Source organism: Piliocolobus tephrosceles, chromosome 10 (genome assembly GCF_002776525.5).
Source record: "Piliocolobus tephrosceles isolate RC106 chromosome 10, ASM277652v3, whole genome shotgun sequence".
NCBI lineage: Eukaryota > Metazoa > Chordata > Mammalia > Primates > Cercopithecidae > Piliocolobus > Piliocolobus tephrosceles.
Window position 1 is genome coordinate 123,878,852 of NC_045443.1, and position 17,449 is coordinate 123,896,300.

Here is a 17,449-nt window from a genome sequence, read left to right on the forward strand (position 1 = left end):
GTCTGTTTATATATCAGTCAGTGTCTGTCTTTACCCCAGCACAGTACTGGGCACTTAAGTTGGCTCAAACATATTTTATTGTTTTCCACCAAGAGATTGCAAGCTCTTGCTGTAAAGGAGCAGCCAGGAAATACTTGTCTTTGAGGGTCATTCAGTCTCTGTTGCAATTATTTAATTCTGCCATTATAGTGAAAAAGCAAGCATATACAATAGAAAATAGAAAATAATGGGTGTGGCTGTGTTTCAATAAAACTTTATTTACAAAATCTGACAGCCAATCAGATGTTGGCTTTGGGCTTTCTTTGCTGTTCCCTGTTTTATACCATGTAGTTTACAGTGGTTGGTTATTCAGTGACAGGAAAAAAAAAATGTTAGTGAGAGTGACTTGTGTTCAAAAGCTCCAAAAGTTAGGTTTCAAAATTTTCCTCTGGATTACAAATAAGGCTCAGGAATCAACAGCTTTCAGTTAGAGCTTCTGAAATTACAAGTCAATGTTTTGGAGTGACCTATTTTTGCTATCAGGTTATAAACTTCGCAAGTACCATTTCTGTGCTTCTTTTTGTTGTTGTTGCTGTTGTTTGTTTTGTTTTGTTTTTTTTGACAGAGTTTCATTCTTGTTGCCTAGGCTGAAGTGCAATGGCACAATCTTGGTTCATTGCAACCTCCACCTCCTGAGTTGAAGCCATTCTCCTGCCTCAGCCACCCACGTAGTTGGGATTGCAGGGGCCCACCACCACACCCAGCTAATTTTTTTATTTTTTTGTATTTTTGGTAGAGACAGGGTTTTATCATGTTGGCCAGGTTGGTCCTGAACTCCTGACCTCAGGTGATCCACACGCCTTGGCCTCCCAAAGTGCTGGGATTATAGGCATGAGTCACCACACCAACCCATTTCTTTTCCAAAAACTGATGTCTCTCCACATTGCTGGGCATAGAATGCTCATGTACATAGATTGTTCTAGCACACATCCATGTAATTTGTATTGTAATCTCAAGATTTCAGAATTTCTTTATTTCTTTATATATTTTTCTTTTTTTAAAAATTATACTTTTAAATTCTGGGATACATGTGCAGAACATGCAGGTTTGTTAGACAGGTATACATGTGCCATGGTAGTTGGCTGCACCCATTGATCCGTCATCTACATTAGGTATTTCTCTTAATGCTCTCCCTCCCCTAGTCCTCACCCCCTGACAGGCCTCAGTGTGTAATGTTCCCCTCCCTGTGTCCATGTGTTCTCTCATTGTTCAACTTCCACTTATGAGTGAGAACATGTAGCGTTTAGTTTTCTGTTCCTGTGTTAGTTTCCTGAGAATGATGGTTTCCAGCTTCATCCATGTCCCTGCAAAGGACACAAACTCATTTTTTATGGCTGCATAGTATTCCATGGTATATATGTGCCACATTTTCTTTATCCAGTCTATCATTGATGGGCATTTGGGTTGGTTCCAAGTCTTTGCTATTGTGAATAGTGCTGTAATAAACATACGTGTGCATGTGTCTTTATAGTAAAATGATTTATAATCCTTTGGGTATATACCCAGTAATGGGATTGCTGGGTCAAATGGTATTTCTGGTTCTAGATCATTGAGGAATTGTCAAGCGGTCTTCAACAATGGTTGAACTAATTTCCACTCCCACCGACAGTGTAAAAGCATTCCTATTTCCCCACATCCTCTCCAGCATCTGTTGTTTCCTGATTTTTTAATGATCACCATTCTAACTGGCGCGAGATGGTATCTCATTGTGGTTTTGATTTGCATTTCTCTAATGACCAGTGATTATGAGCTTTTTTTCATATGTTTGTTGGCTGCATAAATGTCTTCTTTTGAGAAGTGTCTGTTCATATTCTTCTTGGTATTTTTAGAAATTGATGAGGTATAGCTAAATGATTGTGAACTTAAACACTGAAGACTTGTATTCTGGTGCTTCTTTTGCCAAAGACCTTGAATAAATCACATCCTCTGTGCTAAAATCTCATCAGTAAAATGAAGCTGTTAGACCACATCAGTCTTTCCCAGGGCAGAAGACACACACGCCTGCATCAATGCTGGGCGACTTTAGGTTTTAGGTGGCACCAGATGCCTCCTTAAATAACATTAAATCACATATTTCCATTTCAATTGTCCTTCAGACCTTTTGATTACATAAGAGAGAGAGAGACTATTTGGTGTCAGTGAATTTGTAATATGTTTTAGAGAGAGAGCCAAACCCAGACTCAGAAGCCTCTGCAGAAAAGAATAGCTGTGATTTTGTAACATTTTATCACATTAATTTGCACATTACTTATTTCCTGTAGTTACTTCCTATGATGGTAGGTACTACTGGATTTCTACTAACAGTGTAATGCAGTGTTCCTGTTTTAAGAAATAAATTAGGCTCACATCTTTAATCCCAGCACTTTGGGAGGCCGAAGCAGGAAGAAAGCAGCCTGGGCAAAATAGCGACACCCCATCTTTACAAACTGCCCGCCCCCAACACACACAAAAATTAGTTGGGCATGGTGGTTCCTGCCTGTGGTCCCAGCTACCCTGGAGGTCAAGGCTGGGGGATCTCTTGAGGCCAGGAGATTGAAACAAGCCTGGTCAACATAGCGAGACCCTATCTCTACAAAAGAAAAATTAGGCCGGATGCGGTGGCTCATGCCTGTAATCCCAGCACTCTGAGAGGCCAAGGCAGGTGGATTACCTGAGGTCAGGAGTTCAGGACCAGCCTGGCCAATGTGGTGAAATCCCATCTCTACTAAAAAATACAAAAATTAGCTGAGTGTGGTGGCGGGTGCCTGTAATCCCAGCTACTTGGGAGACTGAGACAGGAGAATCGCTTGAACCCCAGAGGCAGAGGTTGCAGTGAGCTGAGATCACACCATTGCACTCCAGCCTGGGCGACAAGAGTGAAACTCCGCCCCCCCCCCAAAAAAGAAAAATTTAAAAATTAGCTAGGCAGGGTGGTACACACCTGTAGTCCCAGCTACTGCAGAGACTAAAGCAAGAAGATCACTTGAGTCCAGGAAGTCAAGGCTGCAGTGAGCCAAGATCGCACCACTGCACTCCAGCCTGAGTGACAGGGCAAGACCTTGTCTCAAAAATAAGTAAATAAATAAATAAAAATAAGAGAAAAGAACTAGAGTAAAAGCATAAATTTCTAGACGTAAGACATTTTAAATTCCAACCCCATTATTCTATACTTGGGCTTTCACTCCATAGTCTTTGAAGTTAGTAATAACTTAGGGTGAATTTTGTTTTTCTCATCTGTCTTCTCGAGTTCAGGAGGCTACATTCTTTGTATACAGACAAGCATTGAAAGAATCCCTTCAGAATCCAAATCTCAACCTCCGGGGACTTGTTGGATTGTGGAGGTTGGCCCTCTCATGCCCCTAATCAGCCTCCCCATGTGAAGTTTCCATGCAGACCATTTTACCTGCTGTCAGTTATCAAGGAAAACCTATCAGGGCCATCACGTGTCACTGAGTGTCAAGCAAAAGTGGAAAACGGGTTAAAGGAATTTTCACTTGAGACAAGTTTGACCATATTAGAACTGAAGAGCAGAAATTTGTAACTTAGGGAAGACACTTTTAAGATCGTGTGCTTATGAATTGTAAACTCTGCTTTAAGTCAAGTCATGGGGCCATACCTGGAAGACACAGACTAAGTTACTATTCATCATCAGAAGGAAATTTAGATTACTCCTATGCATACTTAATTCCCAACATCTCACTGGCAGTAGAAGTTAGCGGGAGTGACTTGTGTTCAAAAGTTCCAAAAATTAGGTTTCAAAATTCTCCTCTGGGTTACAAATAGGGCTCAGTAATCAACAGCTTTCTGTTCAAGCTCCTGAAATTGCAAATCAATGTTCTCTACTTGCTGCTTCCATAAATCAATGTATTCTTAAAATGAACCAAATTGTTTGTAGCATGAATATAAGATAGTTTCAGGAAATTAAAGACTAAAAATGATTAAGAATCAAAAGATAACTTTTTATTTTGCACAAATATTGGTATTTCTTCAGAAACGAGATCTATTTTATGGAAAACATGTCAATTCGCAAATTGGATAGGAAAATGTTAATCAACTCTCCCCGCCCACTGTCATCTCAGGCACGTAGGATTTTTCTGAATTTTCCATTACAGGGAGAAAAATGAAAGAATCGTCTAGCTTAATTCTCTATTACAATTTGAATTTGCCACTCACAAATACATGAGCATTCATAATCAGGAATTCACTATCTTGGCTATCTGGTGACTGGATTTTTTTTTTTTTTTTTTTTTTTTTGAGACAATTTCACTCTTGTTGCTGAGGCTGGAGTACACTGGCGCGATCTCAGCTCACTGCAACCTCTACTGCCTGGGTTCAAGCAATTCTCCTGCCTCAGCCTCCCAAGTAGCTGGGATTACAGGCATGTGCCATCACCCCCAGCTAATTTTGTATTTTTAGTAGAGATGGGGTTTCACCACATTGGTCAGGCTGTTCTCAAACTCCTGGCCTCAGGTGATTCACCTGTCTTGGCCTCCCAAAGCACTGGGATTACAGGCATGAGCCACAGTGCCTGGCCTGAAAATTTCTAAAATTAGGAAAAGAGAACTTAAACTGTGATTTCAAATGACATCTACAAACAGTGAACTCAAATGGCAACAGGACCCAGGGAAGCCAATGAGTAGAGTGGGCCATTTAGAAGACTCTAGAGAGTAATGGCGTGAACAAGGGAACTGACATTCTGCCTATGAAGGAACATCAGGACTAAACCAGAGGCAATTGTTTCCAAGTAAAAGTGAGGTCTTAATGTTGCCAGAAACCATGTGGGGGTTATATAAGTCACATTCTTGAAACTTAGTTAACCTCAGTCCCTAAAAACCAGCAAATAATCAGAGATACCAAGGAGAAGAAGAACACAGTGAGAGTTCAATTTTTAAAAAATGTTAGAATTCTGTTTTTCAATTTGCCTCCTTTCTGAAAATTCAATCTAACAACTGGAATGAGAGCCTGACTGAAGGCTAAGAAAAAGATAAGATAAAGTATTAGATGTTATCCATTGCTCTAAAAAAATTCTACCAGCACATAGTGCAATTTTGTTTCAGTCATTCACCCCTGTTTTATTTAAAGATTTTACTTCTGATATTCCTCCCCTCCGTCCTCCAATAATCTTGAAGCCAGAAAAACTAAGTTCTATCACTAGCTTGATCACTTAGAAATTATGTTGGGTCAGATAAGTAACTAAGATTATTTTTTAGAAATGAGAATGTTACCAAAATTTGTATGATTGAATATTGAATAATTTCAAATAAAGAAATATAATCTCAACTCATCTTAAAAAGGAAGTTTATCTTGCGTTGTAACAGAGTTCAGCCTACAATAGGCCACCAAGTTGATTGATTTGGAAGTTCAGTGATGTTAAGGCTCTTTCCTTTTCTCTAGTCTACCATCCTGGGCATTTCCTTCATCCTCAAGTAGGTAGCAGGACTGTTGTAGTGGTATCAGGTATTACATCTAGACATGGAACAAGAGAAGTTATTTCTTTCCTATAACTTTCTATGGAACTAAATTTTTTTTCACTAAGGACTTCCCAACAGAAACACTTCCTTTTTTCTGGAAAATACTAAGTCATCTATGGACATGTGAACCAATCAATGCCAATGAGATGGATTACCATGACACCCATCCAGGAAGATAACCCCAAGGCTCATGGTTCTGTGCAAAAGGAGTAGACATCTGAACAAGATTTTGACTCTATTGGGAGCAAAAGATGATGATGGTTGCTGGGAAGGTTACCAACAAAGATCACTACACTGGCCTAACTTACTGTTGACACAGTAAAGTGTCCTGCACTTGTATGCTAGGATTATTATCATAGGTTTGCAAATCTTTCCATAAGAAATGCATAGTTAATCTTATGAGACCATTCAGTCTACTGCATCAGTTAAGTCTGTATTCCTGGTTTTATTAAAACTGTTGTAACTTAGCAGTTTTGATTAGAGCTTAATATAGGGTTATATAATGTTGAAGCTAAAGACCTTGGAAAATTCTTTCTTCAAACTCTGAACTACAAAGGTGCACAGCTTCAGAAGAGAAAAAAGGTGGGGTGAGAGGACAATACTTTTCTAAACAATCTTAATTCATGTAAGTCTATTGCAAAATCTACATTAGTCATTGAGAGCTTTCCCCATATGTATTGCTGGGAAACATCATACGAATGTCCCTTATCTCTGTGTTTATAGTTTGGCTTTTTGATCAAGATTGAAGTGTGAAAATAAAAGGCATTTGTGTTGGTATGACATTTTAAAATATTAACTGATATTTCCTCTAAATATTTCATTTCATCTCATGATCCTTCTTATATTTGAAGATTTGGATTCTGACACACTCATTGCTTTGGAGAGGACTGTTAAGTCAGAATAAAGACTTTTGAGACTCAAAATTCTGGACCCTGATTCTGCTTGGAAACAAGATAAAGTGAGAGAAGTAATGTTTACCCTCTCCCTTGAAACAGCTGGAAAGTCACACAAAATATATGAAATTATGGTTTTTAAGCTACTGAACGTAAAGCAATGAACAATGATCTCTGAGATAAGGAATGTGAGATGAATTCTGTGATTGCTCTAGCTTAGTGTTTGCAGAGAGATTCCAGACCATGGTGCAGAGGAGAACCCAGGTAGAACTTGGGAGTCTTGAGGACATTGCAGTGAACAGTACCAGAGTGTAGAGAGTTACACTGAGATAGAACATTGGAGATTTGTGGAGAAGAGACTTAGAGTAAACAGATAAGTACTAATGACTGCCTGTGTGTGAGGAGACAATACTTATTAATTTATTCATAAGTCCAATATTTACCCTGATAAGAGAATATTATAAGAAAAAAATTACAAAACAAATGTCATTCACAGATTCAAAAATATAGAGATAGATGAAAGAAATGTATCAAATAGAATGCTAACAATATATACTAAGGAAAAATGCATCATGACAAAGTGAAGTTCTGGGAATGCAAGGTTGGTTTAAAGTAAGAAAATCAGTCATTGTGATGCAACAAATCAACAAACTGTTTTAGTTTGTTTTAACATTGCTATAAAGAACTACCTGAGACTGAGTAATGTATAAAGAAAAGAGGTTTAATTGGCTTATGGTTTTTCAGGCTGTAAGGAAGCATGAGCTGTGAGAGGCCTCAGGAAACTTACAATCACAGTGGAAAGTGAAGGGGAAGCTGACATGTCCTACATGGCTGGAGCAGGAGGAAGAGAGTAGTGGGAGGTGCTACACGCTTTTAAACAAAGATCTTGTGAGAACTCTATCATGAGACAGCACTGGGGGCATGGAGCTAAACCATTAGAAACCAACTCCATGATCCAATCACCTCCACCAGGCCCACCTCCAACACTGGGAATTATAATTCAACATGAGAGTTGGGTAGGGACACAGAGCCAAACCATATCACAAACTAAAAGAGAAAAGACATACGATTATCTCAATGGATGGACATAAAGTATTTGACAAAATCCAACACCTATTAGTAATCAAAACCATCAACAAACTAGTAACTTCCTCAACTAATAAATGGCATCTATGACAAGCTACAGCTAATGTCATAATATACGATGAGACTCTGGATGGTTTCCCCCTGGGAACAAGGATGAGAAAAGGATGTCTAATTTCACTACTTCTCTTCAATATTGTGCTAGGAGTTCTAGCCAGTACAGTAGAGTAAAAAAAAAAAAAAGATATCCAAATTGAAAACTGTCTTTACAGATAATATGATTATTTATTTAAAAATGGAACCAACAGAAAAGCTACTAGAACTAATAAGCAAGTTGAATATGATTGCAGGATATAAGATCAATATAAAATTCAAGTGGATTTCTATATAATGGTTTCCCTTTGGAGGCTCCTTGGCTCTTATACAAATTTTTTCTAAATTATCTTCTGAAAAATTCTAAATGCAGGCATTGGGAAAAAATAGGTGTTTCCTTCTCCTTCCCTTAAAAAGTAACTGAAAATGTTCAAATGGTTCCTCCTATGACAAAGGAAGTCCTATATGAAAATTTAAAGTTTTATTTGAATGGAAATGAAAAAAGTGTGTCCTGTCTCTTACGTAGTGATATGGCTACATCAGCATAAGTAGGTACCTTATCCAAAAAAAAAAAAAAAAAAAAAAAAAAAAACAACCAATCTGGCCATTACCTCTCACAAACTGAGCCAGCTTTTATGGATCTTGTCCATAGAGTCCCATGAGGACAGGAGCAATGACTTGTCTCTCTCTTCACTCTCTGACCAATGCAGGATTATGGGGAGAGCAGACACTCAGCTGAAGTTTAGTGAAAGTGTATGTGAATGAAATAAGGGACTTCTGGAAAGGGAGAGCTCAACGTGCTGAAAGAACTACTTAACCTTCTGGCATGATAATTTGTAGTGACATTAATTGCTTGCTATTGAGAGTTTCCCAACAATTTGTGTGGGGGATTGGTCAAAGTGGTGGGAAAAACTATAGGGAAAGGACATAAACCTTCTGAAAGATTGGAGGGTTCTGCAGAGCCCTGAGGGACAAAAACGGCCGGCAGCTGTTCTATAACCCTGAGGCAGAGGGCAAGGAGTAGGTACAAGGGAGTGTGGGGGATTTTTCTTAAACAAGCTTGTTTACTTATGTTGATCAGGAACTGACCTTTGATTATCTGCATGATGTTCCCTGAAAGGGGAATAATGAATGTTAATTACCTACAGGTTGTGTTTGCTCCAGGTTTTCGGCATCGTGCCTGCACTGAATAAAAGCGGGCAGCTCCAGCTTCTCAGGACTGCTCTCTGGCCACTAGAGTCAGGCAGTCACCCAGCTGCTCTTACACTGCATACCTGTGTCTGAGTACTCACTTCATCTGTCTGCCAGGGTCTGCGGGACAGACCCAGCAGGTGGTGCCCCCATGTGAGGAATGCTGCAAAGGATTGCGAGGGAACCCTCAAAAACAAATGTGAAGTGACTGCGCAGTAAGTAATTGGTGCCTGCTGGGGATTTCCAGGGACACCATCTGCCTCTCTCTTTCCATCATTTTGAACGTGGAGGGGCACCTTCCTGCTTCAGGCCTGTTGGGCGTTCCTTAGGGCATGGTACTCCTTCAATTTCTCTCTAGATGGGATCCGTCCGAGCTCTCAGATGTGACAATGGTTTTCACTCCATACTCTACTGAATTCCTTACTATTATCAACTTGAGCAATGTACCTAACATATCCTCCATTTTTCTTGAGAAACCAAGAAATTGACCAGGTGCAGTGACTCACACCTGTAATCCCAGCACTTTGGGAGGCCGAGGCAGGTGGATCACCTGAGGTCAGGAGTTCGAGACCAGCCTGGCCAACATGGTGAAACCCTGTCTTTACTAAGATGCAAAAATTAGCTGGGCATGGTGGTGTGCACCTATAATCCCAACTACTCGGGAGGCTGAGGCAGGGAAATTGCTTGAACCAGGGAAGTGAAGGTTGCAGTGAGCAGAGTTTGTGCCACTTCACGCCAGCCTGGGTGATACAGCAAGACTCTGTCTCAAAAAACAAACAAAAAAGAAACCAAGAAATTCTATCAGGCATTTTCTCAATGGAACCCCTGAGAATAATTAAGAACAGTCAAAAGGGTGATTTTTGAAATTCTATTTGCAAATATTTAATATACTTTTGTTGTCAAATAATGGAGTCTTTATCTCTTGTTTTTAATACCTGGGCTTAGGAAGCCCACGTGCAGGGAACACAGGCCTTTTAGGTCACTCTGATAACTAAACCTGGACCAGAGGCTGTATGCTCGGAAGATGACAGGTAATAATAATAATGATAGCAACAGCACAACGATAACTTCTGGTGAATGCTATCTAGTGTCAGGCAGTGAGCTAAGTCCTTCACATCATGGTCTAATTTATTGTTAGGATCCAAGGTCACGTGGTAGGAAAGGAAGCCAGGACCTGAATGACACATGTATGGCCCTGACCCTGATACTGCACATGAAGACAAAGCCTTGTATCAGCAAGTACCAGGGCATTTTGCAAATGTGGGGATAACAGTTGCTGAGATGTGAGCTGGATTTTGGTTTTCACTAACTTAGAAAATATTTCATGGGAAACTGAAAACTACAATTCCCCTTCTCCTGCATCCTTTATATTAATCTTGGCTATTAATTTTAACTAAAAACAGAAGTTAATAGCTCCCGTTGGCAGTTTAATAAGGAGCCTTGGTAGGGTGGGAGGTGGGGAGAGGGACTGTGGTTTCCAAAGGCCACCCCAGGCTTCATAATTCCGTAGGAGGACTCATAGGACTCGGCATATAGTGTTATGCTGATAAGTTACCTTAACAACGTAAAATCAAATTGTTCTCTCAGGCTGTTTACTAAGAAGTGCAAATACATTCTCTAAATATTGAAAAAAGTTTATTTTAGTAGTGCCGAGATCTGGTTTATAATTATGGCTAAATTTTGCTACCACAAAAAGATATGAAGGACAGTCAGCCAATGTAAAAGGTGGATGGGGTGAAGTCTGGGGCGTCAGCCTCAACCTCTCCCAGTGGAGTCACATAGGGCACACTTAATTCACCAGCAAATACATGTGACAATGTGTGTGAAATCTGCCAAGCATACCAGAGAAGCCCATTAGAGACTCAATGCCCAGGATTTTTACTGGGGGCTGATTCCATAGGCACCCTCTTCCTGGCACGTACTAAAATTCCAGAAGAAAAGCAGGTATATGGCAGGGATCGTATTATTTGTACAAAATGTCTGGGCATAGTGAGCCATCTTTACCAGGTGCCACCCAGGGTCTCCCGACAAATGCAGTCCCAGGCCTGCTAGGTTAAATCCTTAAGAAAGGAGAAAATACAGGGCTGGGCTTTACACTGTCTTAGAGAGAGAATGACAATGTTGGTGAATATTTACATACCAGCTACCATAAAACTTAGGGCACAGCTATACCTGTTCTGTATCTTATCAACATAAAATTGAGTTGCTCTCTCCAGCTATTTACTAAGAAATGCAAATAAATTCTCTGAATATTAAAAGTGTTTGTTTTAGTAGTGCCAAGATCTGCTGGTCTGTAACATTGTGATTATGTGCAAGTGTCTGTGAGAGAAAAGTATGTTAAGAGGATTCTTGTAATCCCAGCACTTTGGGAGGCTGAAGCAGGCGGACCACGAGGTCAGCAGATCAAGACCATCCTGGCTAACTCGGTGAAACCCCGTCTCTACTAAAAAGTACAAAAAACTAGCCAGGCGAGGTGGCGGGCGCCTGTAGTCCCAGCTGCTCCGGAGGCTGAGGCAGGAGAATGGCGTGAACCCGGGAGGCAGAGCTTGCAGTGAGCTGAGATCCGGCCACTGCACTCCAGCCTGGGCGACAGAGCTGGACTCCGTCTCAAAAAAACAAAAAAAGAGGTTTCTGCAGAATAATGTGTTTGATATAAGCTAGATGGTTGACAGTTATCCTACTGTGTATCTTGCTGACTTGATCCTGGAATTTCACTACTGTGTAAATGACCTGACTTTAGCCAGAAGCAGAAGTCTCCTTTGTTCTGGAGGTTTCTCTTTTTAGGCCTGCATGTAAATCAGATGCATTTCTAAAAGGCAGTGTCAGCTACTGCTTTCCACCACTCTCTACAAAAAGAGAGAGAGAGAAAAAAATGCTGTCCTCCATTGGCAAGTGATCAGCATACTTTCTGCTCAGGAGGGTCTTGTAGGCACAGGAATGGGAAAAATTAGGTAGAAACTTTCCAGGCCGGGCATAGTGGCTCACGCCTGTAATCCCAGCACTTTGGGAGGCTGAGGCAGGCCTGGCATAGTGAAACCCCATCTATGTTAAAATACAAAAATTAGCCAGGCATGGGGGTGTGCACCTGTAGTCCCAGCTACACAGGAGGCTGAGGCAGGGGGATCGCTTGAACACAGGTGGTGGAGGTTATGGTGAGCCAAGATCTCACCATTGCACTCCAGCCTGGGCAAACACAGTGAGACTCTGTCTCAACAAAACAAAACAAAAAGAAACTTTCAAATGAGACCCCTGAGGCCCCTAGAGAGATGGGCTCCAAGGAGAAAGCTCCTTGGTGATCTCCTTGCACAATATTGTACTTTGGAAAGAATAAAGTCAAACTGGAGGAATTAATAGCAAATGATTTTTTAAACTAGAGAACGTAGCAGAGAAAGATGTGGTTACATTCCATCCTTGTAAGTTCCTTAGCTGGGCTACGAATTAAACTGATGTAACGCAGACTAACAGGAGAAAAGCCATACTGAACTATGCACGTACACACAGTCCCACAAAACATCAGAGTAGAAGAGACAGGTGATTGAAGCTTATGTAGCATCCTGAGCTACAGAAAGGAATAGGGGCTTGGGACTTCTAGAGGGAGGTGATGACACAAGTTCTGGGAGGGTGAGAGGAAGAAGTGTAGGGTCATCTTGTTATGCAGTGTATTCGTGCATTTTCATACTGCTATGAAGAAATGCCTGAGACTGGCTAATTTATAAAGAAAAACAGGTTTAATGGACTCGCAGTTTCACATGACTGGGGAGGCCTCGTAATCATGGCGGAAAGTGAAGGTGGAGCAAAGGCACATCTTATATGACAACAGGCAAGAGAGTGTGTGCAGGGGAACTGCCCTTTATAAAACCATCAGATCTTGTGAGACTTATTCACTATCATGAGAACAGCACAGGAAAAACCCTCCCTCATGATTCAGTTACCTCCTACCCAGTCCCTCCCATGACACATGCGGATTATGGGAGCTACAATTCAAGATGAGATTTGGGTGGGGACACAGCCAAACCATATCATGCAGATAAAAAGTCTCTCAGGTAATAAAAGTATCCAGACTGGTGCTGACCTCCAGTGTTCTCTCCTGTAATCCAAGTTAATCTTCCCTGGTTGTTAAGATTCTTTCCTAGGGAGAGAATTCAAGACAATTGAGTTCCTTTTGGAGGATCCCTTTTTAAGCAGATAAGACGAGCTCAAAGAAAGCCTCTGCCTGCACCTGCTGTTTACCAAATTCCCTTGGTTCAAAGTAATTAATCATACCAAAGTGTCATATTTTGGGTGGCATTTTCTGCGCTCCTTCCAGGGAAATTGAATATGTCACAGTTCCCTCACTCTGCTTAAGTATACACCACAAACATTGTAAGATGCCACAGGTAAACCATTTTTCTCCACAGGGCTTTTATGCATCATATACAATTTTTGTACAACTCTCACAGCCCTCTTCACAAGTGCTTCCTCCCACTGAATTCAGGAGAGAAACTGGTGCAGGTGAGTGTTTACACACACTGCACCTGGCCAAATGACTGCAGCGTCAAAAAGAAATCCCACAAGCATTCTTCAAAAGCCATCTTCTTCCACCCAAGCTATTTCTGTAAGGTGGATGTATTCATTACTTTTTCTCATACAAACCAGAAAGTGAAAAGAGCCAACACCGAGGTCTGTGTAGACTCCATTGTGAAGCGTTTGTGTGGTCATCATCGTCATCCTGACCTCCTTCCCTCATTTCTTTGGAAACAAGTAATTTTTTCCAGCAACATTGGCTGATAATATATAAAGAAGCATTTAAAAAGTACCTGGCGTACGTGTGGCTTTATTCTATTGTCACAGTTAAATTCATCGGGTGAAACTTGGTGCAAAATTCATTTGGATGAAATGCTTTGCAAGTCATAACTGAAGAGATGTGATCGGCACTGCTGTTCAACAAACAGCGATGAATTTACTAAACAATAATTACATTTATATAAAAATGCTGAATAAAAAGGAATAAATATAATTAGTATTTGGAAGGGCAAGAACTTCTGAATAAAAATATTCATCTTTTATTAATCACATACATTTTGCATAAGGAGATTATTTTTCCCAGTTTGGAGTAACAACACAGAATTATTGTATGCAATTGTGAGAACAGTTGGCCTGTGACAATTTAATGGTATTTTGCAAAACCCTCATTTTGTAAGCTGCTCATATTGGCCTACTTTCCCCAATTGTTTTCTTAATCACAAATCATTTTTGAGAAACACTGACACAGGATGGCAGTTCACATGCAGCTAAATGGTACTAGCTCCTACATAACAACCCCCCTGTATCCAGTTTCCTCTGATATGCTGCAAGGGGCAGGAGAACAAAGACTTACAATAATTGACAGTGGTCACTGGATTTACTGCTAGCATTTCGACCCTGGGAATTTATTCATCTCACAGCCAGGTTTGCTTCTGAGTATTAGTTTGCTAGGGATCTTTTAACAATGCACCACAAAGTGGGTGACTTAAAGCAACAGAAATTTATTATCTCAAAGTTCTGGAGGCTAAAAGTAGAAGATCATGGTGTCGACAGGGTTAGTTCTTTCTCGAGAGAGAATCTTGTAGCTTCTGGTGGTTCACTGGCGATCTTTGAAATACCTTGTCTTGTAGAGAAGCACAGCCCCAATCTCTATCCTTCATCTTTACACAGTGTTCTATCTCTCTTTCTATGTGTGTGTGTGTGTCTCCAACATTCCCCAACTCCCTCTTTTTTTTTGAGACAGGGTATTGCTCTGATGCCCAGTCTTGAGTGCAGTGGCAGGATCACAGCTTACTGCAGGCTTGACTTCTCAGGCTTAAACAATCTTCCCTCCTCAGCCTCCTGAGTGGCTAGGACTATAGGCATGCACCACCATACCTGGCTAATTATTTTTATTTTTATTTTTGTAGAGAAAGGGTCTCACTATATTGCCCAGGCTGGTCTCAGGACCACTACATTGCTGGTTCTGGGCTCAGGCAATCCTGCCTTGGCCTCCCAAAGTGCTGGGATTACAGGTGTGAGCCCCCGCGCCTGGTCTCCCTTCTTACAAGGACACCAGTCATATTAGATTAGGGTCCACCCTAACCTCACCTTCACTAATTACCTCTGCAATGAAACTATTTCCAAACATGGCCACTTTCTGAGTTACTTGAATTTAAGACTTAAAGATATGAATTTTTGGGGAAAACAATTCAGTCCCTAACAGCTGGTAACCTATGAAAGTCTTGTACTCGGATAGATGCCAGCAGACTTGAAGCACAGAACTGCATGCTTTGGGCACAGATCTTTTTGGTAGTGCTTGGGGATCCACACTGGAAACAACTTCACAGGCAAACCTGCAGCCCACACAGGATGACAGACAGACGTTGCTGCAAGGAAACCAGGGGGAAGAAACTCTGCTTGAGCCAAAAGTGACTTGCACAGCAGAAAGGTGGCCTGTTTTCCAACAACCCAGCAACAATCCCAAAGCTGGGATCCATATGTCCGTCCTGAACCCATCACTGTGGCCCTAGAGGACCTAGTGCCAGACTGATTTGGGTTCTATGCCTGGTTCCCCTGACAAAGACCACAAAACCCCAGAGGAGCAGAGAGAGGAATCCTCAAAGAAAAACCTCGATGGTGTTCTTACCAAAGGAGAAGAGGATGAGAAATAGGATTCCAAGCAGGTCAAAGAATATCAGTGTCTAAACTCTTCAGACCTACAGAGGCATGGAGAAAAGGAAACTTGATTGAAGGAAAATTTCATTCAAATTGTTAAAAGAAATGTGCACCTGCAATAATGAGCATCTTTAGAGACAAAGCAGTTCAACCATTTGCCATGCAATGGAAACTCTGGATGTGTCAGTGTTTAAATGCAAATCTTTTGTGTGTGTTTTTTTTTTTTTTTTTTTTTTTTGGAAAGAAGTTGCCATCAGAATCTGCCATTCATTCCGACAGAAGTAGGTACTTTTCACCCCCATCTTCAGATTGACTTCCACTCCAACTCAATTCGAAGGATGTAGGCCTCGTAGAATAATCACAGGTGCCACTTTTTAACTGTTAATGAAAATTGGGAGTGGAAGTCAAAATGAATATGGGGGTGAAAAGTGACATCAAACATGAGTTTGCTATCCAACGATAAAGATCAGGAATAAAAATCTGTCAGCATCCCTAAGAACTTAGCACTTCAGCTTCGTTCAACAATACACGAAGAATTCACAGGTGCCAATGACAGCTGATACCAACCAGTTCAACCATTAGCCATGCAATGGAAACTCTAGATGTATCCGTGTTTAAATGCAAATCTTTTTTTTTTAAAGAAGCTGCCATTGGAAGCTGCCATTCATTCTGACATAAGTAGGTGCTTTGTCTGATAAATGCAGCTTGTGTAATTTATCAATGACGGAGAAGGTAGATAGCAGTATGCACACTTGGGGCTGCATTTGAAGGAGAGCAACATCCCTTTGTTTTCACAGAGGTATGGCTGTGTTTGTAGATCTCTACCTTAGACGAAAGTTATGATAGGCTGTGTAGTAGGCGGAAAAGTGGTGTGATACTATGAAAGTGTCCCTGACACTGTCATATCTTGTAAACCAGTTCCTTTACTAGGTTGCCAGTAAATCAAAGTCACCATGAAGAAAGTCATATGTGTGCATGATTTGAATGTTGACGTATCCAATTTTCCTGGAGAGCTTACTTAGACTGTCCTGCCAATGAAGGTTGCCTTAAGATTTTTACAGTTAAGAAGAGAATGGAAGATTGAAAGGAAAATGCAACCCTGAAACATTTAAGATTCAGAGAATGGATGCTCCTCGAGTGCAATAGAAATGAAAGAAATTGTAACATCTTCCCACATCTTCCATGAAATCTTGACTTGTTTTGGTGAAGAGAAATGCTTTACTTTAGGGATGAGAGGACTAAAAATATGATTGCATTTCTATGATGGCTAAAGACATGCAAAGTTAATCTAAGGTAGTAGATGTTAAAACGTGGTTGCATTTGAGGAGTTGGCTATTTCTGGAAAAGGGAAGGCACAGCTTCCTGGGTGATAGAAATGTTGTATGTACTGACTTTGTGATGTTTATGCTGCTGCATATGCAGGCTGAAGGGGCAGCTGTCACCCAGGATTAACTCTTCTGTTAATCACAGGAGAACAAGCACGAGTTGAGATTGTGGTGCTTCTTGAAGTCTCATCCAGATCGGAAACCTGCTGCTCTGTCCACATTCCATCCACCAAAGCAACCCATATGGCCATGTCCGACATCAGATGGGGAAAGGCAATTCTCTAGCCTGAGGAGCTGCAAAGCCACATGGCAAAGGATAAGTGTGTACAAAATAAATGCAGGGAGGGCAGGAGGCATTGGGGACAATGATCCAATCTACTGCAGTGTGTTATTCTCTCCAGCTTGGCATGTGTTCTCCATATGCAGCATCCTGCAGTGACAGGAGCTCACTCCCTTAATATGGGCCAGGCACTGTGCTAAGCACAGCACACGGTTTATCTTGGTGTAGCCTCACAGCAACTTTGGAGCAAAGCGCAATGTATAGTACCATTTATTCATGAGAAATTAGAGCTTCATAGCATTTAAAGCAAATTCCCACAGTTGCACAGTCCTAGTTAGTGAAAAAGCTGAAAATTGGACCCAATCATCTTCCAACTCCAGAACCATACATGTCTTGCTCTCCTAAAATATCCTTACCTAGGGTAATGTACATCCT

At 41.0% G+C, this 17,449-nt stretch overlaps 1 long non-coding RNA gene across 1 annotated transcript; it reads left to right on the forward strand.

Annotated features, from left to right (window-relative positions):
- The first annotated feature begins 16,061 nt into the window (after positions 1–16,061).
- Positions 16,062–17,108, forward strand: LOC113225326. The gene is made up of 2 exons (XR_003309990.1): positions 16,062–16,208; positions 16,880–17,108. It is a non-coding gene; the product is annotated as an uncharacterized LOC113225326 (long non-coding RNA).
- Positions 17,109–17,449: the final 341 nt, after the last annotated feature.